At 52.5% G+C, this 25351-nt stretch overlaps 1 long non-coding RNA gene across 1 annotated transcript in view; it reads right to left on the bottom strand.

Annotated features, from left to right (window-relative positions):
- Window positions 1-21667, bottom strand: part of LOC108544850 (uncharacterized) — a 60109-nt gene extending 38442 nt beyond the window's left edge. The window contains exon 1 of the long non-coding RNA XR_001889972.1: window positions 21562-21667. This is a non-coding gene — a long non-coding RNA (uncharacterized LOC108544850). The remainder of the gene's footprint in view (window positions 1-21561) is intronic.
- Between the last annotated feature and the right edge of the window lie 3684 nt (window positions 21668-25351).

Genomic DNA, 25351 nt, shown 5'->3' on the forward strand with positions numbered 1-25351 from the left:
CATCAATGGTAGACCCACCTCCTTAGATAGGGATCCCCTCACTTCCCTCAATGTGCCCCCATCAATGGTAGACTAGCCTCTTCACACAGAGGCTCTCTGTTTCCTTTTTATGCTTTAACCTCTATAGTAGACCACTCTCCTCGCTTTGGTGTCCAGTCAGTTTCTTCCGTATGACCCTCTAATGATATATCAGCCTCCTAGCACAAAGGCCCCCTCAGTTCCCTTCAAGTGCCCCCAACCCAATGGTAGACCAGGCACCTCACAAGAGGGTCTCCTTACTTCCCTCCACATGATTTCCTCAGTGGTAGACCAACCTCCTCACACAGGTGCCCCTTCAGTTCCCTCCATGTCGCCTTTTCAATGGTAGACCAGCCTTCTCACACAGGGACCCCCTCAGTTCCCTCCGTGTGCTACCCCTGCCAATGGTAGACCAGCCACCTCACATGTAAGCCCCCTCAGTTCCCTCCACGTAACCCCCTCAAAGGTAGACCAGCCTTCTCACAGGGAGGTTCCCCCATTGTGCGCCCACGTGCCTCCATCCCAATGGTAAATCAGCCTCCTCACATGTGGGTTCCCTCAGTTTTCTCCAGGTGGTTCTCCTAATGCCAGACAAGCCTCCTAACACGGGGGTCCCCTCAGTTTCCTTCATGTATCTCCACCCCAATGGTAAACATGCCTCCTCACATGGGGGTCTCCTCAGTTACTTCCCCACTCCCCACCCCAGTGGTATACTAGCCTCCTCACATGGGGGTTTCCTTGGTGTCCTAAATGTGATTACCTCAATGGTAAACTAGCCTCCTCACTCAGGAGTTCTCTCAGTTTCCTCCACTTGCCCTCACCTGTATGGTAAACAACCCTCCTCACATGGGGTTTCCTCAGTTTTCTCCATGGGGGCTCCCTTAATGGTAGACCAGTCTCCTCACACAGGGATTCCCCTCAGTTACCTCTACCTGCCCCTATCCCAATAATAGACTAGCCTCCTTACATGGATGTCCTCTGAGCTTTCTCCATGTGCCCCCACCAGAATGGTAGACCAACCTCCTTACATGGGTGTCCATTCAGTTCCCCTCCATGTGCCCCCATCCCAATGGTAGACCAGCCTCCTCAATGGAAATCCTCTCAATTCCCTCCATGTACCTCCTAATGGCAGACCAGCCTTCTCACACTGGTATTCTTTTAGTTGCCCTCCGTGTTTCCTAACCCCAATGGTAAACCACCCCTCTCACATGGAGGTTTCCTCAGTTATCTCCATGTGCCCCACCCCAATGATAGACAATCCTTCTCACCTGGGCATCCCCTCAGTTTTCTCCACATGCCCCCCAATGGTAGACTGATCTTCTCACAAGGGGGTCCCCTCAGCTTCCTTCAACATGCCCCCACCCCAAAGGTAGACCAGCCTTCTCACACAGGAGTTCCATCACTCACCTCCATGTTACCCTACCCCAATGGTAGACCAGCCTCCTCACACACAGATTTTCTCAATTATCTCCATGTGGGCTCTATCACAATGATAGACCACCCTCTCCACACGAGGGTCCCCTCAGGTTCCTCTATGTGTCCTCACCATAATAGTAGACTAGCTGCCTCACACAGGGATCCCCTCAGTATTTTTCATGTGCCCTCCTTACAGGGGGCATTTCAGTTTCCCTACACATTTCCTAACCCAAATGGTCTACCAGTCCCCTCACATGGGGCTTTTCTCATTTCTCTCCGAGTGCCCCCACCCTGATGGAGACCAGTCTTCTCAAATGGGGATCTCCTTAGTTCCCCTCTATGTGCCCCCACCCTGAAGGGGTACTCTCAGTTTTCTCCATGTGCTTTCACCCCAACGGTAGACCAGCTTCCTCACAAAAGGGTCACCTCAGTTCTTTCTACATGATTCCCCCAGTGGTAGACAAACGTATTCACACAGGGGTACCTCAGCTTCCTCACAAAGCCCCCATCACACAGGTGCCTCCTCAAACCAGGGTCCCCTCAGTTGCCTCCAAGTGCCCCAGACCCAATGGTAGGCCAGCCTCCCAACATGGGGGTTCCAACTGTACCCTCCATGAGACTCTCTAATGGTAGGACAGCCTCATCAACTGGGGGTTCTTTCAGTTTCCTCCACATGCTTCCATCTCAATGGTACACCAGTCTACTCCCACGATGGTCCCCTCAGTTCTTTCCATTTTCCCCCCCTCAATAGTAGACCAGCTTCCTCACATGAAGGGCCCCTTAGTACCCTCTACAGGTCCCCCTCAGTGGTAGACCAGCCTTTTCTCAGTTTTCTCCATGTGCCCACATCCCAATAATAGAAGAGCCTCCTCACATGGGGGTTTCTTCAGTACCCTCCATGTGGACCCTCAATGATACACTAGCTTCCTCACTTAGGGGTCCTCTCAGGTCCCTCCATGTGTACTCCCATTGGTAGACCAGCCTCCTCACATGGGGTTTTTTTAGTTCCATTCCAAGGCTTCCACCTCAAAAGAAGACAAGACCAGCCTCCTCACATGGGGGACCCCTCAGTTCACTCCACATGCCCCTATCATAATGGTAGACCAGTTGTCTCACAAGGGGGCCTTCTCAGTTTCCTCCACACAGCCCCATCCAATGGTAGACCAGCCTCCTCACAGGGGTGTTTCCTCAGTTGCCTCTCAGTGCCCCACCCCCGCCAATGTACACCAGCCTCCTTACACAAAAGTCCACTCAGTTCCTCTCCAGGTGGCCCCACCCCAGTCATAGAACAGCCTCCTCACATAAGGGACCCCTCATTTCCCTCCACGTGGCATGCTGAATGGTAAACCAGCCCCCTTACATGCGGGACTCTTCGGTTCCCTCTACGTGCCCCCACCCCGATGGTAGACCAGCCTTTTTACATGGTGTTCCTCTCAGTTTCCTCCACATTCCCCTGCTCCAATGGTAAACCAGCCTTCTCACACAGTGCTTCTCTCCATGTGCCCCAACTACAATGGTAGACCAGCCTCCTTACATTGGGATTTTCTCAGTTCCCTCCACATGTCCCCTCAATGAAAGACCAGCCTCTTCACACAGGGATTCCCCAGTTTCTCTTTATGTGCCTATGCCCCAATGATAAAGCAGCCTTCTCTCAACAAGAGTTTCCTCAGCTCCCTCCATGTGCTCCCACTCTGGTGGTAGGCCAGCCTTGTCACAGTTGTTTCAACTCAGCCTTCCCTCAAGTGCCCACCCAATAGTAGACCAGTCTCCTCACATTGGATCCTCTCAGTTCCCTATCTTTTTAATGTTAGAACAGCCTCCTCACATGGGAGTCCCCTTGTTCTCATCACATAACTTACTCAATGGTAAACCAGCCTCCTCACACAAGGGACCCCTCAGTTCCCTTCAGGTGCCTTCATCCCAGTGGTAGATCAGCCTCCTCACATAGGATCTCCTCAGTTCCCTCCACATGGCCCCCTCAATGATAGACAAGCCTCCTCACACGGGCATCCCTTCAGTTTCCTCCACATGCCCCAACCCCAATGGTAGACCAACCTCCTCATTCAGGGGTCCCCTCAGTTCTCTATATGTGCCTCCACCCAAAGGGTATACAATCTTTCTCACATGGGAGTTTCCTCAGTTCCCTCTATATGGCGCCCCCAATGGTAGACCACTCTTCTTACACAGAGTTTTGCTCAGTTCTCTCCCCATGCCCCCATAATAGTAGACCAGTTCCTCACATGAAGTTCCCTCAAATTTTTCCTTGTCCTCCTACCCTAATTGTAGACCAGCCTCCTCAAATGGGGGTCCCCTCAGTACTTTTCACTTGTCCCCCAAAGACAGGCCATTCTCCTCACATGGGAATCCCCTCATTCCTTTCCATGTGGCACCACCAATGGTACACCAGCCTTCTCACATGAAGGTCTCCACAGTTCCCAATGGTAGATCTGCCTCCCCACCAGTGATTTCCTCTGTTCTCCTCCATGTGCTGCCACCCCAATGAAAGGCCAACCACCTCACACAGGGGTCTTCACAGTTCTATCTACATGTCCCCACCCTAATGGCATGCAAGCCTTCTTACATGGCCATTTCCTCAGTTCTTTCCTTGTGAGCTCCCTGCCCCCCACCAAATTGTAGACCAGATGCATCACACGGTGGTTTCCTCAGTTCCCTCTATGGAGACTCTTCCAGTGGTAGACCTGCCTCCTCATATAAGGGTCCCCTAAGTTTGCTTTCAGTAACCCCCCAAAAGGTAGGCCAGTTTTCTCACATGTGCCTTTATTTCTCCCTAAGTTTTCTCCATGTGCTTTTACCTTAATGGTAGAACAGCCTCCTCACACAGATTTTCACTCAGTTTTCTCTACATGCCTCTACCGGAGTTCTAGACCAGCCTCCTAACATGGGGGTCCCCTCAGTTGCCTCAACTTGGCCCCCCAGTGGTAGATCAGCCTCCTCACACGGTAGTTTACTCAGTTCTCTAGACATGGCCTCCTCAATGGTACAGCAGCCTCCTCACACTGGGGTCCCATCAGTTCCCTCCACATGGCCCTCCCTAATAGTGGACCAGCCTCCTCACATGGGGTCCCCTCACTTCTGTCCACATTCCCTTCTTAATAGTAAACCAGCCTTCTCACAAGTGGATTCTTTCTGTTCCCTTCTCATGGCCCCTCAGTGGTAGACAACCCTCCTCATCCCAACAGTAGACCAGCCTCCTCACACACTGGCCTTCTCAGTTATCTCCATATTGCCCTTAGCCCAATGGTAGATGAGCCTCCTTACATGAGGGCTCTCTCAGTTTCCTCCATGTACCCTCACCTTTATGGTAGACCAGCCTCCTCACTTGGGTGTCCCTTNTCCCTCCACATGGCCCTCCCTAATAGTGGACCAGCCTCCTCACATGGGGTCCCCTCACTTCTGTCCACATTCCCTTCTTAATAGTAAACCAGCCTTCTCACAAGTGGATTCTTTCTGTTCCCTTCTCATGGCCCCTCAGTGGTAGACAACCCTCCTCATCCCAACAGTAGACCAGCCTCCTCACACACTGGCCTTCTCAGTTATCTCCATATTGCCCTTAGCCCAATGGTAGATGAGCCTCCTTACATGAGGGCTCTCTCAGTTTCCTCCATGTACCCTCACCTTTATGGTAGACCAGCCTCCTCACTTGGGTGTCCCTTCAGTTCTCTCCATATGTGCCCACCCAATGATAGATGAGCCTCCTCACATGGGGGTCCTTTCAGCACCCTTAAAGTGCCCTCACCCCAGTGGTAGACAAACTACCTTATATGTGGGCCCCCTCAGTTTCCTCCACATCTGCCTGTAGTAGACTAGCTTTCTCACATGTTCCCCTCTATGTGGCCTTCTCAATGATAGACCAGCCTCCTCATATGGGGGACCCCTCATTTCCCTCCATGGGCTCCCCGAATGGTAGACAAGCCTCTTCACATAGGTTTCCCCTCAGCTCCCATCCATGGGGACCCCTCGACGGTAGACCAACCTCCTCAACTGGGATCCCCTCAGTTCCCTCCATGTGCTCCCACCCCAGTGGTAGAATGACCTACTCACATTTGGGCCTTCTCAGTTATTTCCAAATGGCCCCAACACCCTAGTGGTAGACCAGCCTTCTCACATGGGTGTACCCTCAGTTTCCTCCATGTGGCCCCACTACAATGATAGACCACTTGCCTCATCCAGGGGTCCCCTCACCTCCCTCCACGTGACCTCCCCAATGGTAGACCAGCCTCCTCACACAAGAGTCCCCTCAGTTCTTCTCCATGTGCCCCCATGCCAGTGGTAGACCAGCCTCCTCACATGGTTATTCTCAGTTCACTCCACATTGCCCTTTTCATCCCATGTTTCATGCCAATGGTAAACCAGCCTCCTCACCCAGGAATTCTTTCAGTTCTACTATAAGTCCCCCTACCCCAGTGGTTGACTAGCCTTCTCACACGTGGGTCTTCTCAATCATCTTCACATGGCTTTCACCCCAATGGCAGACCAACCTCCTAACATGGGGGCTTCCTCAGTTTTCTCCATGTGCTCCCACTATGATGGTAGTCCAGCCTCCTCACACAGGGATCCTTTCAGTTCAACTCCAAGTCCCGCTACCCCAGTGGTAGACCAGCCTTCTCACATAGGGGTTTCCTCAGTTCTCTCCAAGTGCCCCAACCCCAGTGGTAGACCAGCCTATTTTCATGGACATTCCCTTGGTTCCCTCTATATGACCCCACCTTAATGGTAGACCAGTCTCCTCACATGGGAGTCCCCTCAGTTCCCTCCATATAACCCCCACAATAGACCAGCCCTCTAATACGAGGGTCTCCTCAGTCCCTTCCACCTGCCCCGCCCCTATGGTAGAACAGTCTCCTTACATGGGGGTTCTGTTTCCTCCATGTGTCCCCTCAAATGTAGAGCAGCCTCCCCATGTGGGGGTTCTCTTGGTTTCCTCCACCTTCCCCCACTTTTATGGTAGACTATCCCCCTAACTTGGGTGTCTCCTCAGTTTCCTCCATGTGTCCCCACCCCAATGATAGGCCAGCCTCCTCTCGTGCCCCCACCCCAGTGGTAGACCAGCCTCTCACACCAGGCTCCCCTTGGTCTCCTCCATGTGCCCCAAGCACAGCTTCTGTGCATGGTGTCAGAGGCTGTGCTTCAAGAGTGAAGCAGAAGCCCCAAGGTGTCTTGAGGCACAGCCAAAATCAGTTACCCAACCTTCTATTGGCCAAAGAAAGTCATATGTCCAAGGGGAGGGGGAGTACCCCCAGGCTATGGGTGGGAGGAAGGGACATGTCCCACCTTGGAGAGGCATGGGCACCAGCAAGGGAGGAATTTGTGGGGCTGTCTTTGCAAACACACTGCCACATTGACTTATTTATTGTGGATTATTGAGCACATCATCTGACATAGACCTGATCACAGATGCTGGGGGCACATAGAAGGACAACAGATGTCCCTGCCCTAAAGGAGTTCCCAATTTGTTTGGTGCAAGAAAGGTACAAAATGATGGTGATGAGGCATTTTAATGAGGGCCACATTAGAAGGTTCTTCATACATTTATTCACTCAGTCATCCAGTGGCTGTTTCTTGAGTGGGCCTCCCATGCACTGGACACTGGGGGTACTAGTGTCCCCCAGTGGACAAGACAGACATGGCCCCGCCCTCCCAAGCTCCCACTCCAGCAAGGGAGACAGGCAGTAAATACACATCAAGAGACTAATGTACATAGGGAAAAATAAAGCAGGGTAAGAGCACAGAGAGTGACCGTGGGGGCTATTTTAGATACGATGGTCAGAGAGGATATCTGAACTCAAGAACATTAACTCAAGGAGGAGCACCTGCTATGTGCTAAGACCTTTATCTTGCTTAATTCCCAGAGCTGCAACATGAAGCAGGGACCATCATTAGCCCCTTTTCATGGATGGGGAAACTGAGGCTCAAAGGTTCCTGGTCTCCCCTGAAGCAGGGACCTTGGAGTGGAGGTCTGTGTGGAAGAATACTCCCAGGGGTGAGAACTGCAAGTGCAAAGGCGCTGTGGCAGATGTTTTGGGTGCTCTCAAGGAACAGTGAGGAGGCCAGAGTGGAGGGAAGGAGGGGAAGTGTACTAGGAAATTAGACTGGAAAAGGTCCATTAGGTTGACAGAGGGAAGGGGACTTCTGGGCTGGGCATAGCATAAGCCAAGGCCTGGAGATGGGGAATTCAGGGTGTGCTCCAGCAGGAAGCCTGGCTCAGTGACTGGGGCTTCAGGAATGTCAGAGTTAACAACCTGGGACATTGGCCTTGGGAAATCTCACTGGCCCTGTAGGCAGGGGCACCCAGGACCCAGGACGGTGCCTGAGCAATGCCAGGCCAAGGCCCACCTTGAGTTGGGCTGCCCTCCCTGTAAACCCTGAGCTCCTCCTCACCTGGGTGTCACCCCTGCTGGCAAGCCCCTGTCGCTGCAGCCCTGGCTGTGTCCTACCCCGATGGCACTCACAGCACCCAGTTGCCTTGCCAATCTCAAAGGCCTGGCTCTGACTCTCAGCCCCACTGCTGGCCTACTCAGTGACTACAAATGACTAATTTTCCTTTGCTGGGCCTCAGTTTCCCCACATCTGAAGTGAGCAGGGTCGGGGGCTGTGGGCTGTCCTTCCAGTCATACCTGAACCTCAGCTTACATCACAGAGCTTTGGGAGCAACAGCTGTGTGCTTACAACCCGGAGCAGAGAAGCTGAGGCCTTTGTACAGATAGGGAGACTAAGGCCAGGGAGGGTGGGGTTGGCCGAGGTGAGTCTGTTAATAACATCTGTGGAGGGACCATGCAATGATGCATGATGCTTCAGACTCTCAGGCTATGGGACACCTAGTCCCCACTGTTTGGACAGATGGTGATCTCCCTAGAGGTGGTTAATGGGATTCCCATTGTCTGAGAGCCCGGCCCGCCCGACAGTAACAGGATCCTTGACCCCTCTTCCTGCCTGCAGGGCAGCCTCTCTGACACCCAAGCCTCAGGATCCAGACAAGGGGACATAGGCAGGCTTGCTGGTGGGGAGATGCAAATTCAAGGAGGACAAGCACCTGATATATGCTAAGACCTTTATCTCAATCCTCAGAGCTGCAAAATAAAGCAGAAACCATCATTCTTCCCTTTTCGTGGATGAGGAAACTGAGGCTCAGGGAAATCACAGAGGCAAGAGGAGAAGGCATCCCAGGACTCCAAGGAAAACAGATCCCAAATGCACAGGGGAACAAATTGCCTTTTGTAGAAATGCCTTTTTGGTTTTTGTTTTTTTTTATGTTTCCCCTTCTCATATGCAGGCCTTTCTCAGATGAGCCAGGTAAAATGATGCCTCCCCAGACAGCCTTCCCACCCTCCTGGCAGGGATAACCACACCCATCTCTTGGCTCCCAGGATTTAGGAGCCACCACTTCGCAGCTGCCTAACCCAGGAAGTCTCCTAACCTCTCTGGGCCTGTTTCCTCATCTATAAAATGGGAATAAAAATAAGACCTTCTTCCTAGGGCTGCTGAGAGAATCACATGAGATAGTAGGTGTAAAGCACCTAGAAGTGTGCCTGGGGCATGGAGAACACATAACTTGCTTGTATTAGGATACTCTAATAGCTATTATCATCACCACTATCATCCTCACAACCCTCGCCTTCATATTCAGGCTCTTCCCAGAGGGAAACTCTTGGTGGTTGCAACAACTTGGGGATGCAATTTTGTTCCATTTCTCAGATGAGGAAACTGAGTCTCCAAGATGTTTGCTGACTTGGCAGTTGGCAGAGGAGGGAGAGAAAGCCAGAAGGATCTGACTCCAAAGCTCTGCCCCACCCCATCTTTCCAGTCATCCCGTGGCAACCACAGACAAGATGCTAGCTGTGCTAACCAGCTCCCTCCATTCATGAATTTCTGACTTACTCTGAGCGGTCCACAGCCTGGACCTAGGGAGGGACCCCTTGCTCCTCTTCCCTTGCAGCCAGGGGTGGAACAGGGGCATCTGAGGTGATGGGGTATGGGTTCAGAATCTGAGCCAGTCTCCAGCTGGGGCATGTCTGCAGCTGAGGGTGATAGCAGCTCTTCCCAACTCTAGATACCAGGGTCAGGTGCAAGTCCAGCAGAACCACCCAGCAGCCTCTTACATACCTCCCACGCTGGGAAGGTCAGTACTGGTCCCAGCTCTGCCCTCTGCCTGCTCCACGCACCCCAGGACAGCCCTGCAGAGGCTGGGAGACAGGAAGCCTGGGCAGACAATCGGGCTGATGGGAAGGGGCGAGGAGGGCACCCAGCCTCCCGAGGAGCTCTGCGCCTGCCCCCACTAGCTGAGCCAGGGAGGGCGGGGGATGGGGGGCGACTGGCAGGCAGTGCAGTGGTTGGGGCGTGGCCTTCGGGGACCTGCGTTCAAATTTTTCCAGCTAGTAACTGCTGCCCTTGGGCATCTTCCTCTGCCTCAGTTTCCTCATCCATAAAATGGAGCCAAAATGAGGTGAAACATGGAAAGGGTTTCTGTGTCTGGCACAGAGTGAATGCCCAATATACAAATGTGGGTTGTAGCTTACATAGTCCCATATTTCTGGATTGAATGAATGGTGCACCCAGGCAACGGCTGGCATGGGGTGGGATAGGGCAGGACCTAGGCAAGCCCCTCTGGAGCACACTGGGGAGCTCCAGGTCCCCTGGATGGGGCAGGAATTCCCATCCCAAGCCCAGCAATGAGCTCACCCACTCAGCCTGCACCAACAATACATGATCGGCCCATAAATGCCCAGGGGATGCTGGTGCTGGGGGCTAGCGGTATTTGAATATGAAAGGGTGAAAAACCAAGCAGCATTCTGGGGCTGGGGGCAAGGGAGGCAGTACAGGCTGTGCACAGCCAACCTGGATGCAGGCAAACAAGGCATGCACGCCCTTGCACACAGACACATAAAAACACACACATGCACACAAAGACACGTACACACAGTCATACAAACACATGCAAAGGCAAATACAAACTCACAAGCACACACAAAACACACATACACACACAAAGACATACATGCATGCATGTAACAGTCACACACACAAATACAACTCCCTTTCGCCCTCACAGCTGCACAGAGACAGCAGTAAGACCAGAGTAATGGACATGCATCATTGAGCACACCGCCTGAATGGCACTCCAGCCACAGCCTCAGATGTCCAAGAAATTTTTAATGAAGATTTTTTTTTTTTTGAGACAGAGTCTTGCTCTGTCACCCAGGCTGGAGTGCAATGGCGCAATTTCGGCTCACTGCAATCTCCACCTCCCATGTTCAAGTGATTCTCGTGCCTCCACCTCCCGAGTACCCAAGTAACTGGGATTACAGGCATGTGCCATCGCACCTGGCTAACTTTTTTTGTATTTTAGTAGAGACAGGGTTTCACCATGTTAGCCAGGTAGGTCTCAAACTCCTGACTTCAAGTGGTCTGCCCACCTCCACCTCCCAAAGTACTGGGATTACAGGTGTGAGCCACCGCACCAGGCAAAAGATTTCTTTTATACCCCAAATTCATTTCTTGAGTCCTACTGTCATAGAAATTTAATCTTGGCCAGTGTGGTATGCCCACCTTTCCCCCAGAGCACCTCAGGTGGGAGCCATTCAATCTGGCCTGGTCTGCTGAGGACCCCACAGGCCACGAGGCCGTCAGTCCTGCAACTCTCCTGCATGTGCCTGCAGCTCCTGTGTGCCCCTACAGGTCCCCCTGACCCTCCAGTGCCCCACCCAGGGAAGCTCTCCACCAGCCACCACTCCCATGGAGTGGCCAAGTAAGACCCGCCTGCTATCAGGGCCCACAGCCCGCCTGAGCACCCAGAGCCCAGTCGGCTTCCCCCTGAGCCTCCTTCCTCCTCTCCACCACCCCCAAGTCTGGGAAACCTCCCTGTGAGCTGGAGCAGGCAGGGAGGAGACTGGGGAGATTCGGACTCTGGGCTCACCACAGTCTACAGCAGAAGAGCACAGTGGTGAAGAATCCAGGCCCCCGAAAGTCAACACCGTCTGACATCGCTAGTTGTGTGCCCCTGGGCAACACACATAACCTCTCTGTGCCTCAGTTCTCTCATCTGTGAAATGGAAATAATGAGAGCACCTGCCTCATGGACTGGCCTTAAGATTCCAGGAGACCACGTGTGCACAGCAATGGGAACAGTACTCAGCACATGGTGAACTCTCACTATCTTTTTAAAGACCTCCTGTGGGATTTTCCATTCCCAGTGGGTCTAGGCTTTCGAAACCAAAAGCTAAGAAGAAGCTGGTACACTGAATTGATGAAGAAAAGGAAAAGCCAAAAAGGGGCCAAGGGGTAGCACAATTTGGGGGAAAAGAACTATTCATTAATATTTCAAAATAGAAGCCCTCCAACTCTCCTACTGTAGCCAACAGCACGCTAAGTTACCTGTAAGCCTCAGCTTCTTTAAGCCTCCTAGAAAATCCATGGGGTCAGTACTGTCCATCACTACCTCCGCTTTGGAGATGAGGAAACTGAGGCCCAGATGGGTGGCACACCTGACCCCAGGACCAGGGTCAGAGTTGGGAATTAGACTCAGCCCTGAAGCCACTTGCCCAGGGCCACACAGCCAGGCTTTGGCTGAACCTGGCCTGGAGCCCAGTCCAGAGCTGGGACACTGGACCACCAGCATCATAGCACATAGGTATCTGGGGGCTGACCTTGGCCGTGAGAGCTCAAATGTCCCAGGAGTCTCACTCAGTCATATGTTTCTGTTTTACTGATAGAAAAGGTGCTTTAGAAGCCTCTGTCGTTCACTCCCAATTTCTTTAGGATTGTTCTGGGATGGGGGGAGAACGGAGGGAGGAGGGGACTGACCACAGGAGGAAAATCAGAGCTCCCTATGAGGAGCACTTTCTCCCAGTCAGGAGGCCAAAGAAAGGGATGGGTATCCAGGAGGGAGTGAGCTTCCCATCAGGGGAAGCATGCAAGCCAGGCTGGAGGAGCAGCTGGTGGGGCTGCAGAGGGGATTCGGGGACTCTGCCTGGTAAAAACATGCAGGAGAATCTCCCACAAGACCCCATAATCAGGCTTCCCAGACTGAGTAAGAAGCCAACTTGCTTGCTAAAATTAACCACTCATGTGTGGTTCCCAGAAGACCTTCCATACCTAACATGCTATGCTACATGTCTTGGGACATCGTGAGGGAGATTCCCCTGGGCTGTACTGCACGGCTTCCAATGCCCAGAGTACAAGGCAGAGACCACAGTTATCCACTCCACATTCTCCTTCTTCTGAACAATAAGGAACCCTCTCCCGGTTATCTGGGATCATGATGCCCCACCATCCCCCAGGAGATTGCATCTCCCAGCCTCCCTTGTGGCTAGACACGGGCATTGGAGGAAGTCCTGGTCAATGGGAGGTGAGCCAAAGAGGCGCATGCCACTTCCAGGTGCACCCGTGAAAAAAAACTAGTGCCTTCCCCATGTCCTCTCCTTTCCCAGCTGGCTGAGGGGAGGCGGGCACAGGAGCAGCCACCTTGAACTCGGAGACAGAGGTCTTGATACCAGAGTCCTCTCCTAGCCCTGAAACAGGTTACTAGACCATAAAGCCAAAGAAATAAAAAACCTGTTCTCAACCTTGCTGTGTCACCTACTTGACCCTTTTGGTTAAGCCGCTGTGTTTGGGGGTCTCCTCATCACAGCAGCTAAGCCTATACCCCATGTGATACCAAGAAGGAGGCACAGGGGCCCCAGTGGACCATAAGCTTTAGAAGTCCAGGAAGGGTTGAGCCTATGTTTCCATCCCCAGTTCAGGAACAGGCAGAGAGAAGGGGTCTAGAGACAGCGGTGGAAGGAGTAGGAAGAATGAGAAAGCAGATCTCTCCTGGGCCACAGACCAGCATATCCAAATGCCTGTTTCCCTCTCCCCTTGAAGCAAGACGAATCTTGTGTGTTCCAGACTGAACTGCGAGTTTGTTTATGCTTTGGTCTTCCCCATCACAGTAAATGGCACCCCTGGCCACCTAGGGGTCCACGCCAGAATCTTAGGGTGTCACCTTTGTCTCCCTTATCTGCTCTCACCCTCCTCAAGTTATCACCAAGTCTTGATTTTACTTCTTAAATTTCTTCCAACCCGTGGCTTCCCACTAGTTCCACCACTGTGTGTCCTAGCCTCAGCCACCATTGGTCTCCCTGCCTTCACCCTCACCTGCTACAGTCTCTCGTCCACTCAGCAGCAAGAGTGACCTTTTTGAAACATCATCAGAGAATGTCCCTCCCTGCCCTCAACCTCCTGTGGCTCCCAATTCACTCAGAGGAAACCCTGCCTGGTCTGGCTGTGTTACCCCTGACCAAGCATCTCCCTCACTGAATGTGCTTCTTCCACCGGGCCCGCACTTGGTCCTCAAACACAGGCAGCGTGCTCCCCCAGGGTTGCAGCCTTAGCCCAGCCAGGACTTCCCCCAGGACCACTCTCGTCTCCACTCTGCTCATCTGACATCTCCCTGCAGGATGGCGCTAAGGGTGGTTTGGACCCACCCGCTCTCTCATGCCATTCTTACTTGCAGTTTTAAGAATCACTGTAGAATGTGCTGGGGATGCAACATCCGGGGATAAGGAGCATCTGGCCAGAACACCCTGGGCTCTGTTCCTGTCCCTCCTGGAGCAGGATGTCCTATAGAGATTTAGCTCAGCAAGTTGCATTGTCCCGGGGATATGAAACCCAGGGCCAGCTGCTTTCCAGAGTCCTTCAGCTGCAGTGCAAATGGGGCACATGTAGACAGGACTCCATCCACCCTGGGCAGCTTTCCCGAGCCTGGGAGACCAGCTCGCCATGAATCCTAGGCTCTTCTGTCCCTTGCTACCTATCTCTGAGTAACAAGTCTGGTTTGCGTAACTTGCCGTAGGTGAGTGTTGTCTCACTGGACTCATGCAAGTGATAAATTAACACAACTCAAAGTGCAGTGGGCGAGGTGTTTAGAGTCCTCCCCTAGGATTAACATAGTGCACAGTGACTCTGCTTCACACTCCCCAACCTCCCTGCTTGAGCTAGGGTCGCCTGCACCAGAAGACTGTTTGACCCTGCTCTGCACCTCTCTCCCCGACCTATAGCAAGTTTCCAGTTACTGTCTCTCTCTGCACCATTTCACTGTCTTCATAGCCCTCCCCACACCTCCACAGGTTATAACTTCTTGTGTGTGTTTGCTCGCGTGTGTGTGCGTGCGTGTGCATGTGTGTGTGCGTGTGTGTGTGTGACATCTGGTCTCCTCCCAAGACCATCTGCTCTAGGCAGGCAGAGTCGTGGTCGATTTGGCTCAGTGGTGCATCTCCAACACACAGCCCTGCGCCTGACACATTGTAGGGGCTCTTATGCTTGGGGATGAAAAACAGAAATATAGGCTGCCTTAGTTTGAATAACTTCATGCAAGAGCAGAGGGGGACCCGGGGATGGCACCAACGTTCTGGAGCAAGGCGGGTCAGCGGGGCTGGCTGTCCGGATGGGAGTTGATCTGGACAGAGCACACCCAACAGATCTAGCACTCACACCCAGGCTGCACACCACACAGGCACCCTGGACACTCACTGCAGGTGTGAGACAGGTTCACTGTGCACCAGTATCAGTCCCAGGGGAGGACTCAACACCTTGGGCCAGGGCATCACAACTTGGGCTGTGCCAATTTCTATCACTTGCCCCACTGCAGCGAGACAGAACACTTGCACACACTGGCCCCCTTAGCCATGCATTTCACTGCCACCATGACTGGCCCCACCACTTCATTATCTGAGAAATGGGAGGGCTCATAAACCAGTTGCAAATCTAGTGCTCCCTGTGGCCCTCAGTGTAGAGTGTGGACAAGCCTCGGGGGTTGATGCGGTCTAGGCATGGGAAGATCGGTGAGAGAACCTGACTCCAGAGAGGGAGTCTTGGAAACGTGGTCTCACCACCCCCAGCAGCAGCATATAACAGCATTCAAGGTGTGCCCACTGGGATTCCCTCCTCCTGGGAGCCTTCTCCAACCAATCCCCTTCCAGCTGCCTTCAGGAGCCCCATACCCTTTCTTCCCCTTCCTGGGCTCTTGCCCATCCCCAGCTTCATGGTTGTGGCAGCCCATGGCTTATAATGGGCTTAATAAAAGCACAGGAAATTATGAGAGCACCAAGCAGGTGGGCAGCTGGACCTGGCCTCCCACTGTAGCATTCCAGGGGCCCAGACATTCCCTCTGCCTGGCCCTGACAATGTGGGCATGTCACCTGGAAGTGGCCAACCAGATTGTCCTGCCCAGAGTTTGGATTTGAAACACAACTCAGAGAGGCAGGGGCATTTTGGATTCATTCCGGGAACCTCAGGAACAGCATCCTGATGCACAGTTCTCGAGGCCCTGACCAAGGCTGTGTTCCCTGGCCTCAGCAGCTTCGGTTCCATGTGTACCAAGCATGGTTCTCCAGCCTTCCTGTAGACTCTGTGAAGCCTCTAAAAGCCATCTGCATTAGTTAGGCGTGTGTTCAGCTGCATATACCAAAAAACCCCTGCTATGGTTTGAATATTTGGCCCCTCCAAAAATCATGTTGAAATTAATCCCCAATATGGCAGTATTGAGAGATGGGGCCTTTAAAATGTGATTGGGCCTCAAGAGCTCTGTCCTCAAGAGTAGATGAATCCATTCATGGATTAATGAGTTAATGGCTTAATGGGTTATGATGGGGGTGGGACAAGTGGCTTTCTAAGAAGAGAAAGAGAGACCTGAGCTGGCACACTCAGCTCCCTTGCCATATGATGCCCTGCACCATTCTGGGACTCCGCAGAGAGCACCTAGCAGCAAGAAAGCCCTCGCTAGAAGCAGCCCCTTGCCCTTGGACTTCTCAGCCTCAAGAACTGTAGGACATAAATTCCTTTTCTTTATTAATTGCCCAGTTTCAGATATTCTGTTATAAGCAATAGAAAATGGACAAAGATGACCCTGTTTCCATGCTTAGCCAAATAGGGTTTTGGCCTTCTCTGGAGGTTGGCAGGCCAGGGCTGGGGCAGCTGCTTGCGGCTGTCATCTAGAACACAGGCTCCTTCCAGCTCCTGGTCCTCCATCCTTAATATGTGGTTTTCATCCTCATGCAGGCAGTGAGAAGATGGCAGGGTAGAGAGGGAAAGGCCTGTGCCAGCCTTTTTAGGAAACAATAGCCTTTTAGGAACCCACCAAGCAGAGTGTCACATCCCTCTAGACAGAACTGGGTCTGGTGGCTACCTGTAGCCAGAGGACATCTGGGGAAGGAGCCTCAAGGACACATCACTCCTCTGAACTAAACTGGTGTCTGTTAGGAAGGAGGAAGGAGGAGAATGGATGCAGGGTAGATCAGCAGCAGCAGCAGCTGCCACAACTGCCTAAACTTTTCTGTCTGCCCAAGCCAGAGCCATTTCTGGGTGATTGGAACTAAGATCCACATGGGGGGAACCCAATCCACCTGAGGGTACTGGGAATCTTCCCTGAGGAAGTGACATTTGAGCTGAGATCTGAAGGATACTAGGGGTGACCCTGACAACACAGTGTAAGAGGAGAATTCCAGGCAGAAGGAACAGGAGGGAAATGCTGACGGAGAAGACAGCATGGGATATTTGAAGGAAAGAAAGCAAGCCAGCATGACCAGAGAATAGACAAGAGAGAGAGGGCAAGGAGAAAGGGCTGGAAAGATAGGAGAGGGCTGGCACTGGGCCCTATGGGCTGTAGTAAGGGTTTGTGACTGCTCTATAAGCAACAGGACCAGCCACAAGTTTTCCACAGAAGATTAACATGACTTTTAAAGATCATCCAGGCTTGGAGGGGGCCAAGAGAAGTGTGTATGAGTCAAAATAAATTAATCCTGTAACAAAGAGCCCCCAGATCACAGTGGATTGAAACACCAAAGGTTTATTTCTCACTCATGTCACATCCAATGCAGAGTGGCCCAGGGACTCAGCTCCACACAGTCATTCAGGGATCTAGGCTCCCCCCATTTTGTGCACCTCCATATTTGACATGTGGCCGCCAAGGTCACCTTGGCATCTTCCAGCTAGCAAATGAAAACAGAGAACATGGGGAGGAGGATGCAGGGTTTTGGAGGTCAGGCCTGGAGGTGGTGTGTGTCACTTCTGCCCACATTGCTTTGGCCATGATTCAATCACATGACCCCAGCTAACTGCTAGGAGCAGGGAATGTGGCCTCAGGCAGTGCTCAGGAGGAAAGGAGGTGACATAGATATTGCTGTCCACTAGCAGTCTTTGCCACAATCCACCCCTTGCCACCACATACTCATAAGGCCCTCTTTCCTACACATAGAAAAAGCTCATCCTCTCCCCAAAGGTTACAACCCAAAACTCATCCAGCCACTGCATGGTCTGCTGGCCTGTGGACTATAGAGAAAATATGTTCATCATCCCCTTACACACACTCATGCACACACATACACACACACGCACACACACATACACACAATATGATGGTGAGGCAGGGATAAGATAACCTCAGTAAAAACTCCCATTCCGAAGAGAAAGGAATGGCAGCCACTCAACAGCAAGCAGTCCATTGTGCAGGGTCCATTGCACAGGGGCAGGGACTGAGAGATTTCCCTACCCTGGCGGTCAAGGGTGTCCCCTGACTAGACTCTGGCTTTGCTCTCTTAGAAAACTCCTTGTCCAGCTGGGCGCAGTGGCTCATACCTGTAATCCTAGCACTTTGGGAGGCTGAGGCAGGCGGATCATTTGCAGCAAGGAGTTCAAGACCAGCCTGGCCAATACATGGTGAAACCCTATCTCTACCAAAAATACAAAATTAGCTGGGGTTGGGGTGTGCACCTGTAATCCCAGCTACTTGGGAGTCTGAGGCAAGAGAATCGCTTGAACCCAGGAGGCAGAGGTTGCATTGAACCAAGATCGCGCCACTGTACTCCAGCCTGGGTGGCAAAGGGAGACTCTATCTCAAAAACGTAAGAAAATAAAATAAAATTTTCTCCATTCCCACCCACCCCCCCACTGAGTTCACCCTTTTAAGCTCTTTCTTGTTAATTTTTCTCCGCGGCTCCCTCTGATGTGGGAGTGCAGTGTAGTTCCCTCCTCAGATGCCACAGAGTTTTCGGAACCTACTTCCTGCTTGTGGATAGTAGGGGACCCCAAGGATATTTTAAGTTTCAGTCAAAGACTCTTCTTAGTCCAGGATCATTTTGTCCTTATCAATGCAATTCCCTCTATAGCCAACTTTCTGATCTCTTCGCCCCCTGTCAGTCCTATGTGCCAGTCAATGATCATACCCATGGTTCTTTCCTAGACTTAATTATCCAGCCCCATTTATTTTTTCCCTGCTTCCTTGCCTCCCTGCCTTTTCCTACCAACATAATAATGACAATCTCGAGGCTATGTAATTGAGTGGAAATGTCACATCCTTCTTCTAATCTTCACTGCAGCCTGAAGTGTCTCTCACTCTGATTTCCTACTGTTTCAGTTCCAGATGTGCTTAATTTTCCAACCCTGAAAAGCCCCTCTTTCTGTTCCCTTTTGTTTCTGCTTCAAATCAGCTGGCTGTGACTCTCCTGAGCTCATCTCTTTCCTGTAAGACCTTGCCAAATGCGGCCCATGGTAGCCAAGACACACTAATCTGTTGATTCCTTCCAACCATTTCCCCTGGAGCTACAGGCTTAATGCTGGTGTGCTCTGTCTTCCCAGCTATCATAGGCAACTGTTCTCCCAAATACTTTACCACTTCGTAACATGGACTGCCATATTTCACAACCTCTAATATCAGTTTCCACACTGTCACTCCACAGCCAATGCCACACTTTACAGGTTCTTCTGGTAATGCCCATTTCAGATTACCAATGTTTGTATTGGCTAGAGAAAGCTAACAGCCCTAAGTCTCAGCAGCTCATCACCATGAAGGTCTATTTCTCGCTCCTGTTATAGTTCAAGGAGGCTTGGCCAAGGGGCTCAGCTTCACGCAGTCAATTCAGGACTGAGGTTCCTTCTGCGTTGTGCACCAATGTCTTCACTGTGTGGCCTGGCGGCCACCCTGGCATCATCCAGCCAGTGAGTGGAGACAGACTGTCTACAGGAGGAGGTCGCCTTTTCTGGGCCAGACCTCAAAATGGCAGGCATCGCTTCTGTCCACAGCTCAGGGGCCAGAACTCAGTCACTAACAGGAGGTCAGCCTGAGGGATGTGCTTATCCGTGTGCCCAGGAAGAACGGCAGCATCCCAGATTTCAGATCTGGGGTTTAGCAGGTGCCCACAGGGGCCTCAGTTCGTGCTCCCTTGCCTGGATGCCTCCATTCTGCCTAGAGCATGCCTTCACAGCCTCCAGGTTTCTGATCCATGGGTGACACTTCCCTCCCCCAGGCAGGAGGAGAGGAGAACAGGTGCAGGGTAGACCAGCAGCAGCAGCTGCTACAACTGCCCAAAACTTTCTCTCCACCCAAGCCAGAGCCACTTTTGGGTGAGTGTAACTAAGATCCACGATTGATGTGGGGGGACCCTAACCACCCCATATCCACCCCAGGCAGAAATGGCAAGTGCCTGCCCTGTAGTCTATACAGGCCTCTTCCCAGCACTCCTCAGTGAGGATGGCAATGGTCCCCTTAATTGACATCCAGAGCTCAGGATACAATAACAACATCTGACTCACCTCCATGTGCCCAGTGTGGCACAGCACGAAGCCTGGCATGGAAGAGACACCCGTTAGTGTCTGTGAAAAACCAAATGTCAGCCAGGACATTGGCTCCGAGTGACAGGTGGCTTGCATTAGCTATACTTGCCAGCTTGGCAAATGTATCTGACAGATATCTCATGTCCCCCACCTCGCATGTGCTGGGCCATGCCTGCCCTCCAGCTGTGGCTGCAACAACCAGTTCTGCACAGGATCAACCCAGAGTGCCTCACATCCCAGCCCTGATGATCTCTCATGGCCCTGATGAAGCCACCACATGGGACAGGGTACTTTCCCACAGAGCCATGCTGACACATGGGCAAACCAGAAGTGCGGGGAGGGAAGAGATGCTCCACTCCACAAGGACTTAACCTCCTCCCTGGGAGGCACAATCCTGAGGCACCCAACACACTCCACAGAGGGCCCCCAGCAGGCTTGAGCCTTCATTGCCCACAGCAGTGACTGGCTCAATAATGCCGCCTTGGACTGACCTTGGGGGCTTCTATCTCACTCACCTCAATCCTTCTTGTCCCTGGGATTGTGCCTCAAAATAAACTGCCAAGTCCTAAACCCTTGCCTCAGGCTCTGTGTTTAGCTGGGAGCCCAAAGCTAAAAGACACATTTTTCAAACTGACAAGAAGTACAACAAACAGAAGCCACCTGCTGCTCAAAGCCAGTGTCCTGACCGACATTTGGTTTTTGACTGACACCAGTCAGTGCCTCTTCCATGCCAGGCTCCATGCCATGACAGGCTGGGCACACAGAGATGAGTCAGATGTTGTTCTTGCACCCTGAGCAAGATTGGTGACTTTTCCCAGACTGGAGGGCCCCTACACCCCCAGAAAACTGGCCTGTTCAAAGAAGACCTGACACTTGAGCTGTGTGCTGCTCCTGGAAAGACGGCTGTCTCCCTTGGTACCCCCTACCCAGTCCAATCCAGCTGTCACCAGCCTAGTTGACTTCCAACATCCTTTTCATCCTGAAACTCCCTGCCATGGGGACTGTGGCATGTGTCCATCACACAGGAGGAGAGGACCAAATCCTCAGCTTGTCAGGCAAGGCTCCCAGAACCAAGCTCCCCCCAACCCACCCTCTTACATCTTCCTTCCCTCCTCAGTGTTCCCACCAACACCCACATGACAATTTCCACTGCTTTGGGTGCATTGCGTCACCCTCCAAAATCCACATACTGAGGTCCTAACCCGCAGTATCTCAGAATGGAAACTGTATCTCAAACAGGGCCCTAAAGAGGTAATTATGGTGAAATGAGGTCCTTAGGGTGGGCCCTAATCCAGGCTGATTGGTGTTCTTATAACAAGAGGAGATTAGAACACAGATGTCCAGAGGAAAGACCATGTGAGGACCCAGGGAGAAGACGGTATCTACAAGCAAGAAGAGAGGCTGCAGGAGAAACCAACCCTTTCTCTTGTTTAAGGTCCCCTATTGGTGGTTCTTTGTGATAGCGAATACACCCCCTCCACACCTCCGTCCTCACCCTGGAATGTCTTCTCCTCCCGCTCAGCTCACCAGGTCCTGTGCCTCTCGGGCCCTTCACACACTTCCACTTTCAGGAGGCTATGTCTCGCTGGAGCCCTTCCCTGGCCATGAAGTAAGTGACTTCCCTTCTTCATCTGTGGAATAGGACAGCCACATCTCACTCATGGGAGAAGGCACCATAACATGCATAAAGCACCTCGTGGTGCTCACAAAAGTTGAGGATTTTTCAGAAACAGAAAAACTCCATCTCGACAGCTCTGCTTAGAGAACATTCTGACTGACTGAGCTAGAATCTGCTCTCCACCCCATTGAGCCCAGCCTTGTGTCTGCCTGTGTGCCCTGTCCTGGGGTAGCCTGCAAAAGCCAGAGCTTAGCCACAGACCCCCTACCCCCCACAAGGCTCAGCAGCCTCAGACCCTCCCTTCTGACAACCAACAGCACAATTTTGAGGCCTTTTATCCCATCAAGTCAGGCCCCAGAGACAACACATTCACTGTGTCAGCTGGCCCATTTGGGGAGAGTCCAGAAAAATTACTGAATATGCAAAGAGAATGCAAATGAGCTGCTTCTGAGCCCGAAGTGTTCCCTTTGGCATTCTTTAAGGGCCTGCTTTAGCGAGTCGATATAAATGCCTGTAAGTGGCACAGAGCAGCTGTTGGCATGGAAACGGGGCTTCCATGGTGCTTAAGGAGACTTCAAATCAGCCCTGGAACCAACTATGCTAAACATCCTCTCCCTGCGATCTTGTTCACACTCAAAGTTCCCACTTCAGCTGGAGAGAGGGTGAGCGTGACTTCAGATGGTGAGTGCTGAGTTGAGATTCAAGAGATTTGCCCCAAAACGGACACAAGCTTTAAAGTCACACAGGCCTAAGTTTAAACATTGGCTCCCAAAATGCCCAGCGGTGAGACTGTGGGTGGATTGCCAGATGCCTCTGGGTCTTTGTTCCTCACTGTAAAATGGCTAAGTTGTGGGGCAGCTGTCCTGAGGATACAACCACTTAGAGGGGTCCTTACAACCCCACCCAGCCCTGGGCAGAGGCTGCCAGGGGCTCCCATGTGCCCAGAGCAAGGCACAGGACACATGAACACTCAACATTCCGTCCTCCCTGTGTCCTCCCTCCACACCAGGAGGAAGGAAGAAACTTATCTCAAGTCGATCCATACATCTTGTGGGCTATTTTTATTTGTGTTCCAGGTGAAATAAAACAAGTTAAAGCAGAGCATGAAATCTGAGGATTCCACCTTAAGGGGAAAAAAATCAACCTTTGCAATAACAAATAGTTGGAGCTGGTGCACTACTTGGGTGAAATTGTTACCCCTCAAGACAAGTCTAAACTCTTCAGCGTTATGAAAAGTCGGAGGGTTGCTTTGCCACCGAAAATTTATGGCCCCCAAATCATTTCTAAAAGACAGCACACATTCCCAACTGAGGGTTTCCTTCTGGTACAAACAGCTCCCGTCTCTGGGTGAGCTGGGGAGGCCCTTGGCTGCCACATTTGGGGACACAGGGCAGGTGGTGCTTTTCTGTCTGAGGGGTCTGCTCTATGGGGCCCCCCACAAAACCCAGCACATAGTAAACACTCAACAAATATTCTGTCTTTGTGTATTTCTGCCTAGTGGCAGCACGGAAAGATGGATTGGGAGGGTTTCCTCTCCCTAGAATGCCCTTGCCACCACCACCCACCCCCCCACCAGACACACAAATAGAACCTCAGCTCTGGCTGCACGCTCACCACTCACCAGCAGAGGATTGAAGGCAGTTGTCCCCATACCCCTCCTCTAAGGAACACATTCACCCTTGAAGATGAAGAACCAGAACTTGCCTACACTGAAGGAAACTTCTAGACCAGGTGGTTTATCCCTGAGTTTTATGGATGTGGAAACCAAGGCTCGAGGGCTACAAGGGAATCTGCCAGGGCCACATGGAGGTGGAGCTGAGACCCAAAGTCCTGGCTGACTCACATGGTCAGGGACAGCTTCACATCCAGGGTGGGCAGGTTTAAAGACCCAGACCGGCCCTTCCCTGGCACTGGTCTGTCCACGGGCCCCAGGGCCTCTGAGGAGAGGTGCTAGCTGACTGCATACTTTCACATCTCTGTTGACTTTGGAGACTGGAGGTGTCCCCAGCTCAAGAGCCTCAATGGGTCCCCGTCTCCACCGTGTGGTCAGTGGGCCTTGGTGGCTTCCTCTGCCCTCTGCTAGCCAGCCTGCCATCTCTGTGCCTCCTCCCAGATGAGCTGCGGTCTGACCGGGCTCCTCTTTGTCCCCCTTCAGGCGGGGTCATTCTCACACTGTACCCCTTTCCTGGCCTCCCAGCAGCCCTCTCAGTGCCCAGCCTCTCTCCTCAATGGCACCTCTTTAGGTCTCTAATTTCCCAGGGTTCTACTTGCTGGTCCCTCTGGCTTCACAGCCTGAGCTGCTCCCCATAGCCCACTGCCTCCATCTGACGCCATGCCAGAAGGCAGGGCAGAGCTCTCCTTCCTCTGTCCCCACCGAGCCTAGCAGCAGTCAGCCATGACACCTCCTGAGCACAGATGAAATGCCAAGAGGCCTGTGCTGAGCCCACTCCAGGCACCACATACTTTAATCCACTCTGAGGCTCAGAGAAGCTAAGTGACTTGCCCAAGGTCACACAGCAGGTAAGAAACAGAGCAGGGAGTCCAAGAAGGTCAGTTCAGACGAGTTGGGAGTCACAAACGGATGCAGCTTAGGGGCCAGTCGGAGCACATTAATGAGGGCCCTGGCTCCAAAGGGGTGTGGTGGGGGGAGGACATGTCCTCCTCCTTAGTGGGGCGTAGCCCCCAGCTCCATTTGGAGGTTAGCAGCTTGGGAACACCAGTAAGATCAAAGTTTCTGATCCTTCAAGAGAAGGTGGAAACCCAAATTTGTATGGGAAACCTCCTACATTTGAACGTCAACACCTGCCCTGATGTTTTATGTAGCACAAGACAAGGAATATACATCTGCAGGCCTGACCCAAGCACCGGGGCTGCCAGTATGGGACTTGGGGTTCTTTCCAAATAACAGTTTCAGAGCACGAGTGTACAGCCCCTTTCTACAGACAAGGAAACTGAGGCATTTAAAACAGACCATGGAGGTAAATCTTGTCCTTCTCTCAGGGGCTGGAGCTAGGACCACATTTTATAGATGAGAAGATGGAGGCTTGGCAAGGTTTGGTGCATGTCCATAGACCCAGGACCCGAGGCTTCTCTGGCTGACCAGGGGATGGACCCCCGGGCTCAGCAGGCTGTCACCCCAGTGTGGCTGCACTCATTGCTCCCTTTGAAGTTCAAAGAATGGGCCTCACCCCTCCAAAGCAGGCAGTAAATCAGGCAGGAGAAAGGAAACTGTCCATCCCCGCTGAGTTATGGCAGCCACGTCGAGACAGCCCCACCCTCCGGGCCCGCCGGGCCCCACCCTTACCTGCCCCACGCCCGCCCTCTCCTGCCCCTCCTGCCCTGGCACATCTTCCCCCTACCCCCACCTCTTGGCTTCCCAGGGATTGTCTGGCTGAGACTTCTGCAGGACATTCCCTCCAACCCCATCGTACGTTAAGGCCAGTCTGAGCCCCTCCATGCCTACCTCTCATCAAAGAGTAGGTTTGCCCAGTGCTTCGAACCCTCCTGGGATCGGGAAGCTCTCTCTCATGCCAGTCAACTTGACCTGGACAAAGCTCTCCCTCCGTTGGGGTTGGAGCAAGCTTCCCCAGGCTCTCCCATCTCACTCCCATGGCCGGCCATACACTCTCAGTCACAGGCCCATCTCCTCCCCAGGCCCGATAACAGCCCCTGCAGAGACAGGGGGACAACCACTGCAGT

This window comes from Rhinopithecus bieti, unplaced genomic scaffold (assembly GCF_001698545.2).
Source record: "Rhinopithecus bieti isolate Rb0 unplaced genomic scaffold, ASM169854v2 scaffold_26131, whole genome shotgun sequence".
NCBI lineage: Eukaryota > Metazoa > Chordata > Mammalia > Primates > Cercopithecidae > Rhinopithecus > Rhinopithecus bieti.